Raw genomic sequence first — 26,873 nt, forward strand, 5'->3', positions numbered from 1 at the left:
TGCTCAGCAAGACATCACTACATAAATACCTTTCCCACTTTATGCATTATGGACACTTTTAATTAATGCAAACCAGGCTATACATACAGTAAATAATTAATAAAAACATGCTATACATAAACTTACATACCGAAAGTTCTACATACCTTGTTATCGCTTACAGACTTTCGCTCTCTATCTCTCTCACACTGCTTAAACAGGTAGTTTGTATGAGCATACGGTTTGAATGTGTAGCAAGTCATCCTTATATAGCCAATACCTGTAACATGTGGTTTCCTCCTGCCAATTGGTGTTCCTGAGTGACTAATTACTTGCATATCAGCTGTGCAGCTACCCATTCATTCACACCACGCCAACAGTGGGGTATAATTTAATTCTCCACTTGGCTGCTGCCCATTTGCCCCTACTGTCAGAGATGGCCTGTATGTGTTTTGTTATGTGTAATTGCAACTGCTATGCATAGAGACAATTATACTTTGGATTCATGTCCCCCGTGGATTGTGTGTGACAGCTAGAGTATGTGGTTCAACATGTGGGTTCATAGGTTCATAGGTTCATACTAGGCTATCTGCCCGAGGGCATTTACAAGCCTAGCCTAGTTTTAGGGCTTACGCCACCCCTTTAGTATGGGGAACTATACCCATTATTTTGCTGTGCCTCTGTCGAAGCAGTGACACTGAGGTAATCCCTCGGGGTATATCTGCATCTCCCATCCATTGGTCAAGATTTCTCTTGAACAAGGCCAGCGAGGTGCTCTGCCTCACGATACCGGATTTTTGTTCCACAGCATAGGGAGTCTTTGGGTGATGAATCTATCCCTCCAGCACGCCCTATTAATAGCCGTGTATCGCAGGTTTAAGTCTCCCGGCCTCTTGTGGCTCTGACGGATCTAGATTTTTTTGAGGTGAAGCATATTCATCAAATCTGGGTTTGACATGGCCTTGTATGTCAGGCACAGGTCACCTCTGAGCAAGCGTGTGTGCTTCTACTGAATAGAGCTGGAGTTCTTTCAGTCGGGCAGTATAGGACAGATTTTTGAGACCCTTTATCCTTTTGGTGAGGAACTTTTGTGGCCTCTCCAGCTGCTGCAAGTGTCGGGTCAGATACATTCTGAATGGGGCATTGTACTCAATCATTGGTTTGATGAGTGATGAGTATAGGGAGACTATGACCTCGCTTGATCTAGATGTGAATCCCTTCATGATAAGGTGGGCAATGTAGAAGGTCTTCCTAACTACTTTAGCTACATGGGTGTCGAATGACAGGCTACTGTCAACCTGGGTCCCCAGGTCCCTGATAACTTCTTCTGTGCTCAGTGGATTGCCACCTATATGGTAGCTAGGGGTAACCTTGTTTTTCCCGAGGTACCACTATGCATTTTTGGCATTTAACTTTAGGCCATGGCTCTGGCACCAGTTATCCTGCGTTTCTGTGAGACCCTTCAGCGAAGGATATCTGTGTCAGATGTGCTTTCGACTATGGCGCCAGTTTGCAGTCATCTGCAAACTTTGTCAGCCATAACCCTCCTGTGTGTTTGCTTACTGGAAAAGTAGATGCCAAACAAGAGTGGGCCCGGACTGAGCCCTGTGGTGGGACACCACTTGTGACAGGCTTTGAGTCTGACATGGCACCAGCAACTCTGACCCTGTGGGTTCTGTCACTCAGCCAGTTTGCAAACCCATCTTGTGATGTATGGGTTAACATTTAAGCTGATGAGTTTTTCAATGATACCCGAAAAGTGGGTATTGTATCGAAGGCTTTCGCCAGATCGAGTGAGCTGTATGGACTGCCTTTCCCTCATCAATGGCTTTAGTGACTGTTTCAAAAAAGTCAACCAGTTTAAAAGGCATGATCTGCCTTGACAAAGCCAAACTGGGTTGGATCCAAAGTCTGCAAATTCTATATGTCTTTATTTATGAGATCCATTATGATCCTTCCATGGCTTTGCAGATAAGGCTTGTCAAGCTAATGGGCCGGTAATTTCCAGGGTCGGTGGAGGCACCGCCTTTGTGAAGTGGGACCACAGTCGCAGTGCGCCACCCTGGGCAATGCATCCAGAGGTGAGACTATGATTAAACAGCTGTTCTAGCTGTGGGTTTAATTCTCGTGAGTTCAGGAGCACACAGCCTGGGACACCATTAGGTCCCATGGATGCTGTGTTTTTTGCTTTGGAGAGAGCAGTTCTCACTTGGGCGTTAGAGATGTTTGGGGGGCTGCAATCGTTTGGTATAGATATCTCTCCTTTTGGGGGAGAGGGGGGGGAGAAGTTTGCACTGAACCTGTCAGCCAGTATGTTGGCAATGTCTGTAGGATCAGTAATCTTCACATCATTTTGAACTAGTTCTGAGCATATCTGGGAGTTTCCTCCCAGGTTTCTAACATAGCTAAAGAAGGCCTTATGATTGTCTTTTGAGTCTTTTTAGCTATTTTTCTCCTCAAAATTTGCTTTTGGATGATTTTATGGAGAGCTCTTAGTTTTTTACTTATAGAAAGATCAAAGGTGTCTTACCTTTTAAGGATTTTGCTCTATCTTGTAGTAGCTTCCTCCTTTTGTTGTAGAGTTTGTTTATGGCTGGGGTCCACCAGACTGGACGCTTGCCTTTGGTACAAAGAGTCTTTGTTTTGCTTGGGATTGCCTTATCCATGCAGTCCTGCAGGTGCTGGTAGAAGGCATTTGTAAGGGTGTTCCTGTCATCCCAATGTCTGATAACGGACTATTGCAAACAAAACCTGTAACATCGCCGTTTGTTCCCTTATATAATGGCTGCAATTTTGCATGGCTCCTTTAATTGTATCTCTGACAAGGTATGTTGACGGTTCTGGGTAGATGTAAATTGACTAACCGATGTTTTGTGCTGTTATTGCAGTCTGTATTGCTATAGTTTCTAGTATGGGGGATGTCGATGGGTGTACGTAGCATATACAGGTTTGTGGGGCTTGCATTTCTACATATTCCATATATATGTGTGTGTGTCCCTAATTAAAGAGCTATCAGTTAGTAGACTTATGTTACGGGATTGTACATTGGGCCATTGTTAATTGGTTTCTATATAGTATGCAGGTGAGGTTGATACTCCATACCTCAAAGTGCAGCGATATGTAAAGGGATGTGTCTAACTGACAGCTATCCCTGTATTTCTGTCCCAGATATTTGCAGTCATTAAGCGTTGTGTTGGTAAATAGAACCTCTTTTGCCATGGTTGCCACCTTTTCATATGGCCATTGTTGCACTTTGTGGACGACAGCGGTGTTTACAGGCCAACACATAACCACGGTTAGTACACAGGTTAGCACATACTTTTATCCTCAATACATACCTATTGGGGACTTTGCATTGTATCATATTGCATGTAACATTTACGCTTTCTTACATACAGGCATAACTATTTAATGCAACTATTACAATATATATGGGACATATTAATGTCCTACAATCCCGGACATTTGCCATTTGTAATGTTTTATGTCAGGACACACCTGCCCAGGGAGGGGCTGTTTGTCCAGATATCTTGCTCACAGAGGTTGACAGGTATACTTTTATTCATGGCTTTGTCCAGACATCTTGCTCTCAGAGGTTGACAGGTATACTTTTATTCACGGCTTTGTCCAGATATCTTGCTCTCAGAGGTTGACAGGTATGGTCGGTCACACCTACACACACATTAAGTGTCCCTCACACAGTAGATCAGGGTTATCCTGTTTACATCAGTGCTCTCATCACCCTTATACCATTTGCCACTATGCTAATGTGTGCAATATATCTCCGCTTATTCGTACGGGACACGCGGCATGGGGTAAGTGTTTGATCCCGGGTGGTAGGTTATGCATGACCACTTATGGCTGGACAGTGTCGTGCACCTCTAATGCACATTCCAATGTCTGTCCAGGTATCTACAGGACTGACCCTCGTGGTCCGCTCTAATGTTAACACAGGTTACCGATCCCAAGGAGGGATATCCAAACATTGTACCAATCCACAACACGAGGAATAATAACATCGTTTTGGAGTTACGAAAATGTGCTGAGGTCATGTGTAATCCTGCAACTGCCTAAATTGACACTACCTACTACATATGCATAGTGGTCACTATGTGTAGTTGCGGCTGCACCAAAACCAGTAGGCCACGTATGGCTGGATTTGGTGGACGTTCAGGTACTGGAGCGGGTTGTGTGATGTGGAGGGGATGCTGGGTAGTCCATTATGCATCCAGTTGTGTTGTATTGGGTATGGCCAGTTCCATCCAGGTTTGTTGCATTTGTTATGGCCAGTTCCATCAGGGCCAATCTGTGGGTATGTGCCGTGACATATCTATACATTTGTATCGCATTTTCAATATTCCTCTGTTTGTGGGAGTGTGTTCTACAGTATGGCCTGTCTGTTTGTATTACAGCTGTTTATACATTTGTTTGTGTTTCTTTCAGCTTCACCTGCTGCTCCCCCATACAACTCCGGTTCACCTATTCTGCATAAGACACAGTATCACCTTGGAGGATTGTACCATTACCCATCCACCCCACACACACAGATTCCTCACACTCCATACATCTGTGCTTTGGTTGTTGACCCATGACACGCCAGAGTAACACATTTCTGAATACCCTACATGTGTCTGATACCTGTATGGTTGTGTGGACTACCCTGCCATGTTTGCTTCTACATGCTATACCTCTTCATAAAGTACAATTCCATACTTCACTTTCATTACATGTGTGGTATACCCGGGTACTACCCATTCAACTGTTACACATCCTGACAAGTTCAGCTTGTACCACTGACTTATGGAGTTTGGTGGTCTGTTGTACCTCATTGGTAGGATGCCACCTTTTCCCTGTGTCCGGGATGGGATATATTCCTTCCACATATCTGACTGTAGTGGACAACGCCTCCCCACAGTCGATGGTAGGTTGCCACCTTTTCATATGGCCATTGTTGGACACTTTGTGGGACGCACAGCGGTGTTTACAGGCCAACACATAACCACGGTTAGTACACAGGTTAGCACATACTTTTATCCTCAATACATACCTATTGGGGACTTTGGCTACTTATCATATTGCATGTAACATTTACGTTTCTTACATACAGGCATAACTATTTAATGCAACTATTACAATATATATGGGACATATTAATGTCCTACAATCCCGGACATTTGCCATTTGTAATGTTTTATGTCAGGACACACCTGCCCAGGGAGGGGCTGTTTGTCCAGATATCTTGCTCACAGAGGTTGACAGGTATACTTTTATTCATGGCTTTGTCCAGACATCTTGCTCTCAGAGGTTGACAGGTATACTTTTATTCACGGCTTTGTCCAGATATCTTGCTCTCAGAGGTTGACAGGTATGGTCGGTCACACCTACACACACATTAAGTGTCCCTCACACAGTAGATCAGGGTTATCCTGTTTACATCAGTGCCTTCATCACCCTTATACCATTTGCCACTATGCGAATGTGTGCAATATATCTCCGCTTATTCGTGCCGGGACACGTGCGTCATGGGTAAGTGTTTGATCCCGGGTGGTAGGTTATGCATGACCACTTATGGCTGGACAGTGTCGTGCACCTCTAATGCACATTCCAATGTCTGTCCAGGTATCTACAGGACTGGACTTCGTGTCTTCCGTTCTAATGTTAACACAGGTTACGTATCCCATGAGGGATATCCAAACATTGTACCAATCCACAACACGAGGAATACCGAACATCGTTTTGGAGTTACGAAAATGTGCTGAGGTCATGTGTAATCCTGCAACTGCCTAAATTGACACTACCTACTACATATGCATAGTGGTCACTATGTGTAGCTGTGGCTGCACCAAACCAGTAGGCCACGTATGGCTGGATTTGGTGGACGTTCAGGTACTGGAGCGGGTTGTGTGATGTGGAGGGGATGCTGGGTAGTCCATTATGCATCCAGGTGTGTTGTATTTGTTATGGCCAATTCCATCCAGGTTTGTTGCATTTGTTATGGCCAGTTCCATCAGGGCCAATCTGTGGGTATGTGCCGGTGACATATCTATACATTTGTATCGCACATTTCAATATTCCTCTGTTTGTGGGAGTGTGTTCTACAGTATGGCCTGTCTGTTTGTATTACAGCTGTTTATACATTTGTTTGTGTTTCTTTCAGCTTCACCTGCTGCTCCCCCATACAACTCCGGTTCACCTATTCTGCATAAGACACAGTATCACCTTGGAGGATTGTACCATTACCCATCCACCCCACACACACAGATTCCTCACACTCCATACATCTGTGCTTTGGTTGTTGACCCATGACACGGCCAGAGTAACACATTGAATACCCTACATGTGTCTGATACCTGTATGGTTGTGTGGACTACCCTGCCATGTTTGCTTTCTACATGCTATACCTCACGCACATAGGTACACTCCCATACTTCACTTTCATTACATGTGTGGTATACCCGGGTACTACCCATTCAACTGTTACACATCCTGACAAGTTCAGCTTGTACCACTGACTTATGGAGTTTGGTGGTCTGTTGTACTCATTGGTAGGATGCCACCTTTTCCTGTGTCCGGGATGGGATATATTCCTTCCACATATCTGACTGTAGTGGACAACGCCTCCCCACAGTCGATGGTAGGGTTGCCACCTTTTCAATTGGCCAAAGTGGGACATTTTTGGTACACACGTCACATTTTACAGGCCGACACATACCCATGGTCAGTACACAGGATAGAACTTAGACTTCTTGCCTATATAACAGCTTATTCTTGTAGCAGTTCAGTTGCTTATTCTGTTTCTTATAACATTTATGTAATTTAGATACAGGAAACCTGTTTAATGCAACTATTACATAATGTATAGGGAATAATTTTGTCCTATAATCTCAGGACATTTGCCATTGTTACATGTTTTTGTCAGGACACAACTGCCCAAAGAGAGACTGTCGCTCGCAAAGTGGGACAGGTGGTAATCCTAGTTGACGGTACGGATAATACTGTTCCTTTCAGCCTACATGTGTCCTTATTGTTGTGGCTGTTTGTATGCTCCTTCTGTTTCATTTACATGCTTATTCTATTTCCTATCACATTTGGTATGTGACATAAGGACATACCTTTTGTATGTGATTATTACATGCTTATGGGATATAATTCGGACATACGGTCACTAGATATCTACATTTCTCGTGTATTTTGTTATGGACATATCTGCCCAGCTGTGTACCCTCCCTCACATTATGTGTCAGCTGGTGACCCTCACCATTGGGCTGGACGTACCTACTGGGGAATCGCTAACATATGATGCATTTCACTTCCACTTGGTATGGCTATCTACACTGTGTTGGACTACAGCCACACGGTCTTCCATGTCATTTGTTCGCTGGATAGGGACCCATTATTCCCTACCATGCATTTGTGTTTGCTGCGTCACTTTGTGTTCACAGGTACTTTCTTGCATACTTTGCATATGTTTCAGTATCCAGGGACACTGACGTGGCTACTATCGTGCAACTTGTTATATGCAAGCATTTTAGGTTGCACATCGACAGCTGCCATTTCCACACCTCCGTGCGGCACTTCGACGCGCCCTATGCACTTGCGCTGTGCACGTGGCTGTGTCAGCAGTGCGCCTTCATTACTATGCATTTGGCGCTACTACACCATCTTCCCTCCGCACGGTCGGCGCAAGCCTAACGCCGGCCTTATGCCGAGCTTCATGAATCCCGGGGTGTGTTTTATTTGCATTTGATCATGTTTTATTGCTGATCCTTTGTTAATTCCCAAATATTTCTAAACTCCCTTCTGCTCACATTTCTTTGTATCACATTCCTTTCCCAGATAGATGTTCTATTTGTACTGTAACTTTCCTGCTTTAAACATTGCTTTTTTACATTTATCAAGACATTTTTATATCATCAGAGAAAGTTTTATCCACTTGTAGTTGTGCATTCAACTCCTCATCTGATGAACTATACAGTTTTAAGTCATCCACAAAAGGTATATGAGAAGTCTTTAAGCAAGGTCATTTTCTGGGAGCCAAATTGTAACCATGACCTAATATATTAAATAAACAGCTTAATGAGTTAAGGGCAAGACTAAACAGCAACTGTGACAAAGAATGAGCCTAGAATATCCACCTTTAAATTTTTATCCCTGGGATAAAAAATTGCCCTTTGTCATGTCTTAACTGTAAAGTGGTTTACCACTGTTTCATGGTTACTGTAATATAACTGATTAGTGTAGGAAGCATCTTATACATATGCAAGCACTCCTTTATACATAAATGTGGGATGATGTCAATTTTTTTTGCAATCTATCCATGCCATACTTCGATTCTTCTCCTTTTTACAATCATTTGTTCTATATGACTTTCTTTTGTTCTATTGCCGTGATTTTTTCCTGAATGATTACAGAATCTGTCTGCATCAATTGCAATATGTTTGTACATCAGTGGAAGTCACATTATTACTCTATAGTTTTTAGGATGGCTTATAGGTTCACTCTTAAGGAGGAGTATCACTTTTCCTGTTGTTAACCAGGCTGGTGTCTGTTTAAGATGTACATGTAAGTAATTCATACTCAGGGCTAAATATCTGTGTAAAGATACTAATACTTTTAGCCAGAATTTAGAAACTGCATCTGAGCCTGGGATTTTCCATTTAGGAGCTTTTCTTTATTTTGTTTCATTTTCTCTGGCTTGTTACTTTATCCCATTTCATAGCCTCTACATTTGAACTCTTTACTGTTTCTTGTAATTTTTCTATCTTTTCAGCATCTTTGTTATGTTCCGCAGGGTCTTCATAAATATTTTTTCAAAATGCATCTGTTTCTTCTTTTCGGTGGTGTTTCTAGTACTTTTCTTTTGTTCCCTAATTTTCTATAATAGTTTTTTTTGGGGGGGTCATTAATATGTTGCTTATTTTGCAGTTTTCCTTTATATTTATCTGATATCTTTAGTTTATTACTTGCAATAGTGTAGAACAGATCTTGGTCTGTTTCACTACTGTGATTTGCTTTTAACATGTCTATCTTTCTAAGTATTTTTGCTGATCTGTTCCCTCTTCTATATTCTTCTAACAGTGACACTTCTTAATTGCTTTATATGTTTCTCTGTTTGATGTTTCCATGGTGGCATTTTATTTCTTCCTTGCATTTCCTTTGCTGCTGTGTGTTTTTGTGGTAAGATTTTACCTGTTATTAATTTAGCTGCACAGAAACATAACCTGTTTATGTCTGTTATATCACGCGTAGTTCTGTTAATAGTCTTAATTAATGTATTCATTTGTTTTATCAGACTTTTAACATTTTGAGACTTACTTTCTGTAATTTATTTCTTTCATTGACCTTAAGAAGTCTATCCATCTGTACTAAATCAAGCAGCTCTTCCCTTAGATTGTTTTCTTCTAAACTGAGGGCACATTCTTTGTTCTCTGTTTCCTGCTGGAATTCTACAGAAAGTTCGAGATTATCTTCCTGTGACATATAATATCATATTCAGATGCAGCCTGTATTATCTGCTGTTCCTTCATATGGGAGTTCATTGGCCCATCACTCCACAGCATTGCCTGTGTCAGAGTTGCCACTGTTTTCTGCTCCTTCCCTTGCTGTGCAGCTTCAAACTGAGCTTTTGTACCAGTTTCTTACAGAAGGCTCCAGTGCATCATCATGTGGCAAGTCTTCAGATAACTCCCACGCCACCTGTTTCGCCTTAGTTTGGAGACTCATTATTCCATCATGCTGTGACATTACCTGTGCTGAATGTTCCACACTAAATCCTTTACTTTGAAGGTAATCCATAAATTCAGTTTATATTTCTTTAACTTATTCATTACTAATCCTCTTTTCTATGTTTTCCCTTTATTTTCTTATCTTTTTGTATTGTAAAATTTTCCATATTCAGGTGCCTTTGCCTGTATTCCTCTTCAAATACCTTTGGAACTGCTTTTTTGTATAGATTAGTTTGGTTTTCTCCTTTGCATAAATATTTCACCATATCAGATCTCTTTTTCTTTCCCACATCCATGTTTCTTTTTTATACCCTTCAGAAATCTCTGGACTGTATTCTTTATATTTTTGCACGTCCTCTGTCACGTCTTTTTCCAGGCAGCTGAAAGTTTCTTCATCTATGTAATGTTTTGTTGTATTAATGAATGCAGATTTGCATTTGAAGCTTTTGATAACTTTTCTTGTGTAGGTTAGACAAGAGCTCTATAGCCCATTTATTCCTGCCTGCCATTCTTTTTCAACCTTTAAATCCTTGGCGAAAGCTAGTTGATAGGGACTGGACTAACATTCTGTTCCTGGACCCAATTTCTCACATCCCTTCCATCCTCTCCCCCACAGTGGCACCTCCCTGTCTGTAACTGTTTCCTCCTGATGGGGAAGGCTTCATCTATATGGCAGTTACCCCACAGCTGCATAGTGAGAATACACTACAGCAGTTTGCGCCAGCTGGCTCTCACTACAAGTCACCTATGTAGTGAGCCACAGCTACCTTCCTTTCCTTCGGTATGAGTGTTCCAACAATGGATACTGACTCCTATTCTCTGGATCCTACAGGCATCAGATCTTTTAACTGAACTTGGAGCACCTATAGCATACTCAGGGCATTCTCACAGTATGCTACAGAGCTGCCTGAAAGTCATTTGCATTTAGGACTGAAGAACTTTAGCACTTTGTGTGTGATATAAACTGTAAAAAAAAAAAAAACAGTCTGCTAAGTAGAAAGACCTTTTTTGGAAGTCTAAATCAGTCAGGCTTTATCATTGAAACAGATATAAGAAGAAATTTGTACTCAGGAATAAAGCCATATTTTCAGAGTTGTATGGCAGATCTAATTTCATATAGCACAACACAGACATTGTGCCCTGTGAGAAAGTAAATTTTAATCCAAAATGAATGCCAGAATCCTAACGTATAGCTATAGTGCAATGAGAGGGAGCCACAGAAGGGTTAGCCACACCTCTGCACCACTGGAGCTGCTATATAGCGGCCATCCCCTAGTCTTTTTAGGTATAGAAAAAGAAAAATGAGAGGAAGGGGTCTATGTTCAGTCATCGAATTAAAATATCAGCAAATGGTTAATAATCAAATGTTAAACACTGAACATGGAAATTAATGAACAAGCTTATCTCTGAAAATAATATCATCAAATAGCCATAGCTGGACAACAACCAGGAAGTATCCTGATGTGTAAGGTAAGCTAAACAAACTCTTTTATAAATGTGCCCTATTACCCACTGTAGTGCGATCTCAGAGTTGGTATCTATAATTGGGGGGGGGGGGCAGGGTTCCCCACCTTAGTTGGTAAGGTGTTTTTATGAAGGCCATATGCAATGTTGGCCAACTATGGCCATTCAATGATATTATTTTCGGAGACAAGCTTGTTCAGCAATTTCCACAGCTGGCGTTTAACATTCCATTATTAGCCATTTGCTGATATTTTAATTTGATGGATGAACATAAAAGCGGGCAGAAGAAAGCACTCCATTTAAAATGTGATTTAAAATTTTGCAAACATGCAGGACAAGTTAAGAAATATATTACTTGCCATAATTATGATCTTGAGGCTAGGCTATAAAGGATCTATTTGATCACAACCTGTTATGAACCTATGAACAAATGGCACAGATGACACGAAACAGGTCATGTAACAAATTACTCAGAGAATTCAAATGGGATAAAATGTTTGTTTTAGGCCCCACTGCTGAAAATAATTTCTTTACATAGTGGCCAGGACCTTTTGCAACTGCATAGTTAATGCCACATCAGTCATCTGAAATATTGGTGAGAAACTGAAGTCAATGCAGTATGTTCACAGTAGGAATTAATGACCCACAGCATGTTTGGATGAGGATTTATCAGTGTCCCAGATACAAGAAACATGTTGTACTCAGGAACAACGTCATTTTCAGAGTTTTATGGTAGAAGTAATCTCATACAGCACAACACAGAAATTGTGCCTAGTGAGAATGTAAATTTGAAACCAAAGTGAATGTCTGAATCCTAATGTATGACAGCCATTTGTTCATAGGTTCATAACAGGTTGTGATCAAATAGATCCTTTATAGCCTAGCCTCAAGATCATAATTTATCAGTACTGTGACGCCCCTGCACTGGCAGAGTAATCAAGGAGCCTCAATTCTCACCACTAACACCAATGAGGGACATGCACATTGGGAGGATGACAAGTACACACACAGTAAAGTACAATTTCCATTAAGAGCACACAGAGATCACGGTAAGTCTGGGGATGGTTTCTCCCTCTCTCTTAGGATCCCCAGTAAGACTCCCCACTGGCACAGCTATAGGGTTAAGATCTCAGCCGAGTGGTCAAGCCAAAACCTCCGGCATACTCTCTGTCTAACCAGTGCTTCCTGTCCCTGAGCCAGTAGCTGACACCTACAGACTTTGAGATTTGATTTATATACAAACACATAGATACTCCTGGGGAAGGCTGGCACAGGTTCACTAGCTATGCCCCCTTCTGCCCAGACTATAAGGTAGCACCAGTTGCCACCAACCACCATTATCAGTTACTATAAGGCCCTTACAAAGGGTGACCAATTCCCTGTGTAATATTCCTATTATCCAAATGGTAAGTGTGTCCAATACTTTAAGGCTATTTAAGAGTTGCCTGTACAGTGTTACCAAATACATGCAAGTATGCTAAGAGCTTAAATATCTCTAAACATAACAGCCACAATAAAAAGGTTTAAATATATTTAATAATAAATAATAGAAGAACAAGACAATACTCAATAACTCAATACAGTGACAACAGAGTTCAGAATCACAGGAAATACTTTAAAACAACATTGCAGGACAGTCTCACATAAATACAGAAAACATCTAGACTGATCTTACTATTTTCCTATATGTCTCTAAGAGAAATACTATGATCTAAGTATTACTTACAGAGCAAAGACAAGTGCTGGTGAGAGGATGTTGCCAGATTCAAGACAAGACACAAAATGCACAGACTTTCTCTCTGAGATAGTTCTTAAATTAATAATACACATCACTGCTGGGTTAGCAAGATGACATCACTATTTGACACCTGCTTCTAGTTCCCAGGCTAAACAGATACCAACAGCATTTAACATGTCTCTATGAAAAATATGTATCTGTTAGAAGCTGACACTTATCTCTTAGAAGCTTGCCTGAAACTGGAAGTAGTAAAACAATTAACACTTTTACATTTTAAACCTAGTAATTATTTCTGTCTAAAGACAATAGAAATAAATTCTAGCTGTTGCCATTCTGTCTTCTAGCTGTGGTAAACACAATCATAAAACTCTTTACTTATTTTCTCAGAGTTTGCAACTTAACTCTGTATGTCTCAATTTCTACCATGAAAACATACATTTGCACAGGCATATAGTCCATACACAATTCTGCTCTTTTCCAGCAGGGTGCACTGTGGTTTCATTTTTGAAGCTCAGTACATAACATACAGTTTACTTACATCTGTAGACAAGTCTATGGATCATATTAATATTTACAATGACATAGAATTATTTACAAAATTCTAGCTAGCTGGGCTGGCAGCTTCACAAGTACCCTCAACATAAAGTAACTGTTACCTAATTTCTTTCTCTTTTAATAATGGTTTGAGGGGACAGACCAGAGTGAATTTATGGTTTAATCTCAGGGTGAATTTATGGTTACCCATTTCATCCAGGTTGTGTTTGAAGAATGTTAGGGAGCTACTTTATTTTACAAATCAGGGTAGTTTATTCCATAAAATTAAAGTTTCTCTGAAAAGATAACTGTTTTTCCAGAAGGTCTTACTTATGCTTACAGTAAAAGATTAGTTCTTTAGATTGGGTGTTAAGGTTTTTTTTTTAACAAATATGTAGATTGCATAGGACTGGGTCTGTCAAAGCTTTGTAGAGGAAGCAAAGGCCCCCTTAAAAGTCAGCAAAAAACAGAAAAGAGAGAAAGTGCTTTAAGAATGTCACTGTAGCTCATGGAAGACATGCCCTTAATTTTCTTTTTGAGGAAATTCTCTGATCTTTCAAGCTGAGTCATATGTTTAGACAAGCATTATATCTACAGCCCATGTTTCTATTATACTTTCTCCTTAAACCACTTTCCTCTCCCATTTCCTTACTTCTTCCTTCTCTTTGCCTCCCATCCCTCTCCTTATCTTTTTGCACCCTAACCATGCCCCTTCAACATATTCTGGCTCCCTACCATGCTTTTTCTCTCCCTTCTTCTTTCATCCCCACTGAATCAAATCCCTTCTGTAGCTCCCCCTACCCAGCCACATACCATCCACTGGCACCTTACAACCAGTCTTTATGCCAATAATCCTACATTTTCTTACTCAACTTCTTCTCACTTAGGTAATCTACTAATCATTTTTTTCATCCTCTACCACACCCCATGCATGATCCAACAACTTTCTGTACTGACACCTCTACCTGTCTCCCTGGTGTTGCCTCTTAGTCTTGTTCCCTGGTGTTGCTTCTCAACATTGTCTTTTCACTTTGCACCTCCTACACTGCAGTATAGCTCTCACTTCCACCTACACATTACTTATATAGTTTTTTCCTCAAACCTCACTTTTAAAAGCATGCTCTTATAAAATAACTTTCTCTTTTCTTTCTTTCTACTTTCTTTGTTTTGAACTACTGTTGTTCTCATGTATTAGATTGTATCTATGATTTACAAAAACACCTACCGATATGTACTGTTGTTTTTTCTAAAACTATATATATGGGGGGGGGGCAGGGAAGACTTAATGAGTGCAACTTCTTATACAGGCTTCTATCATTGAGTAGTGATACTTTTATGTAGTGTTGATTTTGTTTTGCTGTGTTGGTGGTTTAAGGAGATTTCTAACAAATTATACTATGCAGGTGGAAGAAGTCTTGACCAATATAAGAAAGCCATGAGAAGAGTGCTGTAAACCATCCCTAACAAAACAGGTAGGCTGTCAATTATTTCATCCTAGGCTGCTATACCTGCATCCTTTTAGAATGATGCCAATAATGAAGCCAATAGTTAAAGTCAATTATCTTTTATTTGTATTATGGCACCATTCTTGGTGATGGTAGGATGCTGCTCAAAGCTAGTTTATTATCAGCCTCAGACATATATTTTGTCAGATCCTCATCATACCTCTCTTCATAGGATCCAAGGAGGTGTGTCTCAAGTTATTCCCTCTGACGCGCAGCATGGCAAAGTCATATTTGTACCTTGGCTGCAGTGGATCCCGGCATCTGAGAGACAGTTTACCTTCACCCTTTGCTTTCACGGCTTGTGACTAATGCATCTATGTATCTTACATTGGAGTTACTTTTGACTAGAATGTGTTGGGTCAGCCTTGCTGTCTTAAAGGTGTTGGTCTGCTAGCTGGGTGACCCCTTTTTTCTCCTCTACAGTTTGTTATCTCTATGGCTGCTGTTTGTGTGTCAATACTTCACTGAGTATCCTGGTTTCCCAACCTGCACCTTGGAGATCTTTGAGGTTTTGGCAGGGATGGCTTGTTTGCCAATTTAGGACAAGGTGGGCATAGTTGTGTGAGGTGGGTAATAATGCTGAAAACTTGATAGGTACCGCTAATAAGTTTAGATTGCAGGTGGACCGCCAAAGTGAGTAAATTAGTGCACTTCTCATATACATATTTATTTTGCGAAAGAAGTAATGAGTTGTTAATGAGCATGAAGCAGTGATATCAGACTGGCTATATATAATGCAGCAGCCTGAAATCTTATGGTTCATAGTGTGTGAAAGGAATGCATTGATGAACTTTGGATTATGGAGGGGGGTTTGTGCTAAAATGGAGAAGAGGTGAGTTTGCTAGTGCAGTAAGACAATACAGCAGAGAAGAAGCAAACTAAGGGTATAGCCAGAAAAAAATAATAGTGAGTCAGGCAAGTTGTTATGGTTTACACAGTCTTAGATGAGCGATGAAGAGTAGCTTAGCAAGCCAATTTAACTGAGACAGGTAGAGAACTGCAGTTAGAAATCTGACTCACTTGTTACAGCTTAAAGTGTGACTCAGCTTACGCAGCATTAGAGTTACAATGCAGTGAGAAGTAGCAGTACCCAGCAGGATACAATCACTCTCATTAAACTAAACAAACAATTCAGAGGGCAAATAAAGTCTACCAAAGCCAAATTTGAGTTAAGTTTGGCCTCCCAGGCCAAGGACAAACACAAAGCATTCTTTAGCTATGTCCACACCCTCAAAGGCAATACACAATTGTATGCAGAGCTCATTGTAAATGGAGCCACCCATACTGATCCAAACGATATAGCAAACCTCCTGGCTGATAAATTCAGCTCCAACTTTACTCCTCTCTCCCCTCAACTTTCCCTCAGGAAAAATCATCAAATATAGATCCCCCTACTATCACTAGGGAACAGGTCCTTAATGCTCTCTCTGAGACCAAGAACACTGCATCAATGGGCCCAGACAATATCCCAGGATGCCATCTAAATAGCATGAAACATGACCTATCAGGCCTCTGGAATTACTATTTAACTTTAGCCTCCAAACAGGCTTCAAAATCACAGGAAATATTTAAAACAATATTGCAGGACAGTCTCAAATAAATAAAGAAAAAATAACTAAACCAAGCTTTGCTATATTCATGACTATATCTAAGAGAATTACTATGTCCTAGAAATTTACTTACAGAGCAAGGCAGATGTGGAGAATGGTACTTATCAGGTCCAAGACAGAATACAGAATGCACTCAGAGTTATCAAATTAATATCTCAAATATTACTGCTGGGATAGCTTGCAGAATGACATAATTTCTTGTCATCTGACTCTATCCCAGGTGATCACCCCACTGCTGGAAGCTGGCAGTATTTAGCATCTACCTGTGAAAATACATAGCCTCACATCTTTGGCAGATGCCGGAAGTCATAAAACAATTGCATTCCTTCATACTTTCAGAGATAGTAATTAGTTCACTCTGAAGACTATACACAAAGCTTCTCAGCACAGATATTATGTCTCTGGTTTAGCCTATAAATTAATTTAATTTCAGCTATCTTTCGGAAGTTAACCTCCTGCATTCCAGTTTCCACTATCAAAATATATACATTTAAACATTTACAACAGTGGATGTACATTGCTGTTTTATTCCAGTAGGGCACACTGTGGTTACATTTTAAGCACAAGCACTTTGTACAATACCTTTTAACACACACTTCTGTACCAGCAGTTTGATACACACATGGCATACAGTTCTAGTACATTTGTAACACAGGCTTCTTATATAAATCATGCTGATATTCACAAATTACATATAATTATTTACAAAATTCCAGCTAGCTGGGCTGGCAGTATCCCCTTTCATCACAGTGACATATTTGCATGAAGTAATATGCATCCAGAACATATTTTTTTTCAAACATAGTATGGGGGTCAAATGATTAGAACATGTAGGAGAACAACTAGCACAGAAATATTTAGTACTCACATAAGTAAACTTGAAATGGAGTTTAGATCCAGAGAGTATGATAAAACATTTGTCTCTGGGGTGAAAGAACAAGTTTTACTATATAGAAATGATACAGCAGGTCCTATATATGGTAGTTTAGTTAATGCAATTAATATGAAATCTGCAAGGGACACTCTATCAAATATTCCCATTTCTTTGGCTTACAATAATAATGAATTTATAAGGGATATCTTTCAAAAACATTGGGTTATATTATGGTCATTTAAAGGTCTAGATCTTCACCATCCTGACACTCCTAATTTGTTTATAGGAATTCTATGAACTTGAAAAAGCAACTCTGTTATACGGAACACGCTAATATTAGAAGGAAAGATGGTAGGAAGGGCACACATCCTTTTTTTAATTATGTTTTTGTATGTACATTCCTGATAATAAAATATTCATCCATCCAATAACAAAGAAAGAATATGCCTTTGATGTTTCTGCCACATGTGAAACAGTGAATACTATATATTTAGTTACATGTAGGAAATGTTTAGCATTCTATTTTGGTCAGAGTATTAGGAAATTGTGAACATTACTCTGAGATATGTAGAAGGGTGGAAAAAATTCAATGTATAAACATTATAAAAGTGAAGGTATTGAACAAGCATTTGTATTTAATGTTATATATTTTATAAGAAAGGGTAAGAGAGGTGGAAATGAATTATTGTTAACAGAAAGGGCAGAATACAAATGGATATGTGTTTTAAGGGCTGATTATTCACCTGTCTTGAATGAGGTCTGCAGCCTTACTCCAGTTCTAAAATCTAGACCACCACGAAAATGAAATATAGGATGTTTATTAAATAGGATTTTATGCTATTTATAAGTATATGAATATATATATATCTATATATATATATATATATCTATCTATATATATATATATATAGATATATATATATATATATCTATACATATATATATATATATATATATATATATATATAGATATATATAGATATATATATATATATATTGCTCTTTCAGGCATTATTATTTTTTCTTAGAAACATTTTAGTGCCCAGACCTCTCTTAGCTTTAGGAGAGTAGAGATGTTGAGTTAAAGACGTAGCCACTGAAGGACTCTACTGAAACTCATTCTACATGCAGTTTAAAGGTGACAAATTGATTCAGAATTGTCCCCAGATATTTATAATTGGACAATTTTTTTACTCTATTCTGCTTAAGACATTCCAGAAGTAAGTGATTGCATGAATAAGTGGCAACTGGTATAATCGATAGGCTTGTGATTGAACAATGAACAGTAAGTTCATCTAGCAGAATCAAACCTAAAAGATCTATAATGGTTAAAGAACTGTCACTTCACAGTAAAACTGAAAATAAAAAATAATGAAAATTTGAAAAAATTAAGTATTGTAATAGTTGAACAAGACAGAGAGATATTTTTATTTCTTAATCTGATTTTAACAGTCTGTATCTGCTTTAGTTAAGGACTTGAAGCCTATATTAGTAATTTCCTGTACATAGTTGCACTGCATTTTTGATGTTTAAGTGGTCTGACTGTTATTATGAAGCCCTGGTTTCATTCTTGTGTACTGAGTGTATGCCAGGCTGGTTAAGGACTTGTCTTTGCTTTAGGGCAGTTTTAGGGCAGTCAGCTCAGAGCAAAGGGTCTAATTGCTTTTCCATCTCACCTACCCTGTTGTAGTTGTGTTCTTAAAACCAGTGTGTCTGTTGTTGCCTGCCCCTTAGGATAATTTGGTTACATAATCCTCATCCTTTTTCTGTTTACTGGCTGTTGACAACAAGCATGTAAGTATCATTTTGTAAAGACTCTCCCCTTAAACTACTCACCAGACTGAAAAACCTTTGATAAAATTGCTTAATGTTAAGTGCACTGATCTTGCTTGCTCTGATTTTCGTACCATATTACTCATTTTTTTTTACTAGAATTAGTTTACTGGCTCTTGCTGGTGGCAGAAGAAGGTACCCATGCTAGTTCTGTATTGAAATTTAAATACTCAATAGCAAGTCCTCCCAAAACATTAATCTAAAACCAAACTCCAAGCAGTTATAATTACCCCTGCCCTGAGAATCATTCCTATTGGTATCATGGACAGCACTTCCCCATAACCTCTCTAGCCAGCCTGATTGAGATGGGTATCTTGAAACAGTGTAAGAATTGTTTCATGCTGTCTGACAATCACCTGCTACTCAAACAGCATAACACAGTGTATGAGAGATATACCTATATAATATCCTTCTAGGTGAAAATCTCACACACAGTAAAACTCAGACACAAAAATTGTCAGCAGTATACCACATATCACATCTCTCTAAGATCATCACAATTCTCAGAATCCATCATATGCAGAGATTCTAAAAATTAACATGCCTAAACCTCCACAACCTCCAAAACACAACACAGGCACAAAGCACACTCAGAATATTAAGCCTATTTCCTCACATAGCACAAGGTGTCCCAAAGTCACAGATGCTGAGCCCATAAGGCAGGCATCGACCCAACCAAACATTTTTATTATAGGTGACTCCATTGTAAAATACAGATGTGCAACTTACTAGGGTGAGCAAGGAAAGAATGACAGTTAGTTGCTTGTATGGTGACAGGCTCCATCAGATCACACATGCACTCAAGTCCTTGAATAATAAGTATCAGTAAGACTCTGTCATAGTTCATGCCTGTGTCATTGGCTTCAGGTGTACCCCCCTGAACTATATGAAGAGAGACATGATGGAGCTCTCAGACTATGTGTCCAGGGCAGGTATGAGGCTAGCAGTAAGCAGCCTTCTACTTTCTCCAAGGATGATGCTGGGATATGAGCAAAAAAAATAGTTGGCTTCAATAATTGCCTTAGTTTTTGCTGTCATTCAAAGGGGGTCCAATATTTGTCAGCCTGGGAGGATATGACTGACAGACCACACTGGTTCACTAGGAATGGCCTGCATCTGAACCCTTTAGGGTTTTGATTATTGGCAAAGACATTGTCTACCCCACATAGTGCCTTATTTTAGGCAATGCCCGCCTGATAAACCTACCAACATAATGAAACAAGCAAAGAACAATAGGAGGGTATTATTCACCAATGTTAGGAGTCTGAACAAGAAACTCTACTCCCTACAATCCCTTCTCACCCTGGAAGATACTGACATCTGTATAGTGACTGAGACATGGTTTAAAATAGCAGAGCACTTTGCCTGTACAGGGCTATAACGACTTCCAAATGTTTAGTCCAGCTACTGTGCAGGACAGAAAAAAAAGGGGTGTATCAGTATACATTTAGAAGAGACTCACATCAAGGCTGGTAAAGCAACACAATGTACTAGAGCTTCTTCATGTCCAAATAACCATTAGAGGTCCCATACCATATATTAGTTAGCTATACAACTATCTCTATGACAAAAGAAAGCCACAACGACTATCTATGCAACTAGATTCACTCAGTATTAAACTCAATACCATTTTTCTAGGTGATCTAAACTATCCAGCTATAGACTGGAAAATCTACACCACCAATAGTACACAAGCACAGAGATTCATGGACTTTGTCAATACAAATGCCCTAGAACAATTAGTCAAAGACCCACTAGGGGGAATAACATCTTGGTTCTTGTCCTTACCATATGCGAGTATCTTGCATCATCTTTTGCATATCTTCATCACTTGTTAGGTAGACCATAAAACAGTCTCCTTCTAAATAAAACTGAACCCAGAGATGCCTTCAACCCAAGGTAACTTTAGAAATTTCTTTAAGACAATCTACCTATTCCTAAGTGATATACTGGCAAACTTCAAATCCCCACCAAATCCAGTTAACTCCATTGACTACACAGAAATGTACACCATCACACCATGCCAGCATGTAAACAGCTGCAGAAATGCAGCTGTACCCCACAGCACCAAGTGCAGGGCAAACTCCAGAAAAAACTCCACATGATAGAACCATAATACTAAAAAAATAATAATAAAAAGAAGAGAATTTTCACCAAAAGTAATTAAAATAATTCCCAAAATGTTAGAGTCTTTCTCACTGAAATAAACAAGCAACTAAGAAACTTAATAAACTCCACCAAAGCCAAGTATGAGGTTAAAATATCTACCCAAACCAAAGATAATCACAAGGCTTTTTTTAGTTATGTTTGTAATCTGAAAAGCACATTGTAGCAATACACTGAGCTGATTGTGAACAATGTTACCTACACTGAGGCTGAAGATATAGCTAACCTAGTGGATGATGAACTTAGCTCTAATTTTACCCCTGTCTCCCCTCCATCTGCCCCTAAAGATATACCTGAAACTGACTAACTCCAGCTATTACACAAGAGCAAGTAGTAAAAGTTCTATCAAAATCTAAAAATACTGTGTTGATGGTTCCTGACAATATCCCTGGATGCATCTTAAATAGCATGATGCATGATTTAGCCACAGCTCTAACAACACTGTTCAATCTCAGCTATCATACAGGTTTTGTACGAAGTGAATGGAGAACAGCTACAGTCACTCCCCTGCACAAGGGAGGACCTTCCACAGACTCATAAGTCTGACCAGCCTTGTATGCAAAGCCATGGAAAGACTTCTCATGGAACTAATCAATCAGGACATAGGCAACCTCTAAACACTGGACCTGTCTCAGTTTGGATTCATCAAGGGCAGGTCATGCTTACTCAACCTGATGGATTTTTTTAAAAGGTCACCAAAGCAATGGATGAAGGCAAAATGGTACACACTGCATACCTTGACCTGGGCATAGCCTTTGGAACAATTTCCCACTCAGACATAGTAGAAATGCTAAATAAACTGGGAATAAACCCCCATGTCAACCACTGGTTTGCCAACAGGCTCACATATAGAATGCAGATAATAAAAATAGTGGAAGTTACCTCCATAAAGAAACCAGTCACCAGTGGAGTCTCACAGGGTTCTGTGCTGGGACCTCTCTTGTTTGGTAGCTACTTCTTTGAAGTAAAAGCCAATACCAAAGGGCTCTGGCTAAGTTTGCAGATGACTTTATGCTAGGAACAGTCACTGAATCTCCTAGCCATCCTGCAGGAAGGTTTGTCTCAAATAAATAACTGGTGTCGAAGTCATGGTCTGAAACTAAATGCCAAAAAATGCATTATTTTATCCTTTGGGAATTCATCTACCCCAGGGAGCTACCACATTGACAATAAGCTCCTAAGAGTTGACCCAGTTGTTGGGTATTTGGGAACCTATGTGGACAGTGACCTCTATTTTGACCAACATGTGTCTATTGTTTTAAGAAAGTCCTTCTATATTTTACAGCTTATTAACAAAGAGATTGTGTACAGATACAGGGATGTCATTGCTCCCCTTTGTGTAGTCCTCATTAGGCCATTCATTGAATATAATACACCCTTTGGCATGTATCTGTCCAAACACATGCAACAACTGGAAAGCTCACAGACATACCTTACTGAAAGGATACAAGGCCTGAACAACATGTCCTACATGGATCAAAGCAAAGCACTGTCACTATACTTGGTATCTTACAAACTACTAAGAGGTGACCAGTGTCTAGTGTAGAAAGCAACCTCTGACCCATTACATATGGATTTACTGCACATCAGCAAGTTAAACTGCATCAAATGCTCAGTCTAGGATCTAAACCTCTTCTGCAACATCAACAGAATGCTTTGGAGGGGCAGGCATATTTTGCAGAGAATACTGCTGCTATAGAACAAACTCCCCATCCACATAAAACAAAGTTTGTCTCTATCCATTTTCATGCACAACTTAGATCTATGGATGGGTAACAGAAAATTTACCCCAGGACTGCCTCTTGTGCTATTAATGGACAGAGGCAGATCCTAAATGCTTTATCCCATGCACGGGTCCCCTCAAATTATCTATGGTATGATCCCATTTATTCGTATTGGGTAACATATAATTATTGATCATGCAATGGGATTGGTTATTTTGAGCACAGAAAGGGAGAATGACTAGGCTTAAAATGGCCTGCAAGGGCAGCTAGCCTAGTATTTACCTATGACCCTATGAAAAGAACAATGAAATAGCATGTTTGCTATGGAGCAAATACCTCGTCACCCATAACTCCTTAATTAAATATACCAGCTCCATGGGCTGACACATGGGGGCACAGTGACAGTTTGCAACACTGGGATATGGGATAGGATAATGGAAGATAAAACTTGTAACCACTTACTCTGTAAGGAGATTGTTGTTCATCAAAGCATACATGGAGACAACATGTGCCACCATCAACATAAGCTGCACTGACTGCACCCTATGTCTAAACTCTATGTCACTGTTCAGTGCTGCATGTTATCACACAAGACAGGAAGCACAATTACCATTTCCACAATGGCTTTGCTAGCAGAGGTCTGTGGCTAGTTGAATGAGTTGCACACCCATTAATTAATGCTCACTGGTGTACCTAGATCAAGGGCAGACCTGGAGTCATGGTGGCACAGTGAACCTCTTGTCTTTTCACTGTGGTGTGTGTGTGTGTGTGTGTGTCTGTGTGCGTGTGTGTGTGTGTGTGTGTGTGTGTCCATGCATGTGTGTGTGTGTGTGTGTGTGTGTGTGTGTGTGTGTGTGTGTGTGTGTGTGTGTGTGTGTGTGTGTGTGTGTGCCTGTGCCTGTGTGTGTGTGTGTGTGCGTGTGTGTGCGTATGTGTGTGCGTGTGTGTGTGTGTGTGTGTGTGTGTGTGTGTTGGAGGCAGTGCAATTTTCAGATACTGTGTGGGCTGGAGATTCATGGGGGGGGGCCTAAAAGTGATTCAGAGTTGTAAGATATCCACAATGCACCTGTGCAGGTGTGAGATCAGTCTGTACTTCCACAGGGACATCTGATATAGGTGATGTGGGTGAGCCCAGACACTGTAATGCTGCAGACAGTAGCAATGTGTGTAATCAAACTGTGCCATGTCCACACATTTATATCATCACCTTTCATGGGTGGCTTACTGATGTTCCATTGTGCTGGTCCCTCCACCAGTAGAACTTGTGAAAGAATGAACGTATGATACCTTGGCAAAACTTACACATATGTCTATATTCTCCATGGGATGTATAATGGTAGACAACAGGACGTATTTATAGGATATGGTGACATATATGCAGAAGGTCCTGGTTGAACCAGTCCCATCAAACATACAATGCACTGTACCATACAGATATGTAGTGGGTATTACTGTCCTGGTGCAAGCCCTATTGGAACTCAGGTGGTCTTTGTCAGCCCAGCTCTTGCAGTCCAAGCTACTCCCTTACTAGAACCCACTCCCCCATCTTAGGGATGAATATCAGGAATTCCTCCATCTTTATGAGCACTTTTTGTTTTGGTGGTCCACCCCTTGTGGTGGGAATGTTGTGTGCCTTCTCATTTACAAAGAGTTCATATCAGTTACCCTTCACCACATCTGTTACATACACTTGTTATGGCCATCCACAAGTTCACATCTTGCTCCACTGCATGTCATACCAACTCATTTCACATCTTGTCCTTGGCAGCTTTGCTCAGACGACACATGCTGAGTGCATGAGCGCGCGCATGTGTGTGTGTGTGTGTGTGTGTGTGTGTGTGTGTGTGTGTGTGTGTGTGTGTGTGTGTGTGTGTGTGTGTGTGTGTACGCACGTGTATATAGAGGGTTTGTAGTAACACCTCTGCTTCCTTAGTAGTGAATTCTTCATTCTGAGGCCCATGGTACACCTTGAACACCTATGGATTGGACATGCCAGTCAGTCCATGTACAAAGTAGACTGTGGCAGTCAGCTACCTATGGCCACTGTCCTACTTCTGCCCATTCTGCAGCTGGCTAGCAGGCCTGTCTTGTGCTCTGCGCATTCCCCCATATTCACACTGCAGCAATTTGCATGGCGTCTCTATTCTTCTTCCTGCAATGCCCTACTATTCCCATGTATTGCTATGCACTCCCCATTACACCCCCCCACACTGTGTTTCCATGCCTCACTCTATGCATGGAAGTCATTATGTCCTTTGTGGCATATCTTTTCCTAAAGGTGTGCTGCCACCATAGCTGGACATGAGAGTGCTCTGCCATTTAGCTGTGTTCCCACTCACACATATCCCATGGCATCTGTCTTGGTGTTACTGTTATCCAGCACAAGTTTTAATTACAGTGCTGGAGTACATTGCCAAATGATTTCCTTCCATTACTATTTTTATCTGTAAGTGCACTGAGTTACTATGTAAAGTCCAGCACTCAATAGTTTTTCACCTGAAAGAATTACCATGCAAAGTGGCACCCGCCCTTTATATCATGCTTATAAGGATCTTGTTGTGCAGCAATTATGCTAATGAGATAATTTAGCACCATTGTTTCTAAATATCAGATGAAACTCAGTGCCCTGCCCACAATGACATGTGACAGTCATACTCTGCATGGTGCTTGAGACACATGTGACCACCATGCTTGTGCACACAGCCAGGGTGTTGTACTCCTAAAGTTTACTAGCTCCCGGTTGTAGCACTATGTTGCACATCATGTGATATCCAAAGGTGCATCTATGCACAGCAGGCTACCATTTTGCTTCTAAAAATGAGTCAGAGTGAGTGGACATGCCTTTCTCAGGCAAAATCCCAGCCATTCTTGCTCTTTCTGCAAAGGGACTTTGCTGATTGCCTGCTGCTGCTGTATGATGTCCCCCTGTGCAAGGTTGATGCCTGGCATGAACTTGCCAGGATGGTGAGTGATACAACTGGCATCAGCCATTCTGATGGGCACTGCCAACAAAAGTCTCCTAGGGCCATTAGCCTAATAATTGCTTATGAACCTATGAATTTGTGGCAGTACTGATTCTGCAGTGGGAGGCAGAGATAGCTAGTTATGTGCTGCAAGCATTTTTTCTCTCTTCTTAATCCATTACCTGATATACCTGTACTGAGCTGTGCATACTTTGCTTTACAGCAGCAGTGGAGCTAGAGTACAACAAGGTAGGATGCTGAAGGAGTAAGGAGTTACTCTCCTGATAGTGAGGATATATATGTCATTGTGCCACTCCAGTGTGAAACTGCACATGTACGTGTACCATGTGTCTGTACTAATGTGTTCCCTTTTTCTCATCCTTCTGCAAGTCCATTTGTAATAGAGGTGATGGAGCAGCAGTGATTGCCTTAGTCTGTGCTGAACAATGCCCCTGGCAGTGAGTCACCATAGCTACTTCTCAGAAGGGGGCAGAGGCTCCTCTTCTGACAGTGGCTGAGGAGGTTTCCCATTATTTTTTTATCAATTGTAGGTGCTGGTGCTTGGAGAGGTGCAGCAACAAATTGATTCCTGTTTCAGCAGCATAGACCCCTTCTGGCACATATAGTTAAGCTGTCGGAACAACTGGCCCTATCCATCAAGACACTGGGGTAAATCCTGCCTATGATATCAGCCATAGAGGTGTTGATTAACCCTTCCTTATCCCCATCCTGGTGTGTTTTGCCATGCTTTGTTTATT

Source organism: Protopterus annectens, chromosome 3.part0, assembly GCF_019279795.1.
Source record: "Protopterus annectens isolate FY-2018-M chromosome 3.part0, PAN1.0, whole genome shotgun sequence".
NCBI classification, from domain to species: Eukaryota; Metazoa; Chordata; order Ceratodontiformes; family Protopteridae; genus Protopterus; species Protopterus annectens.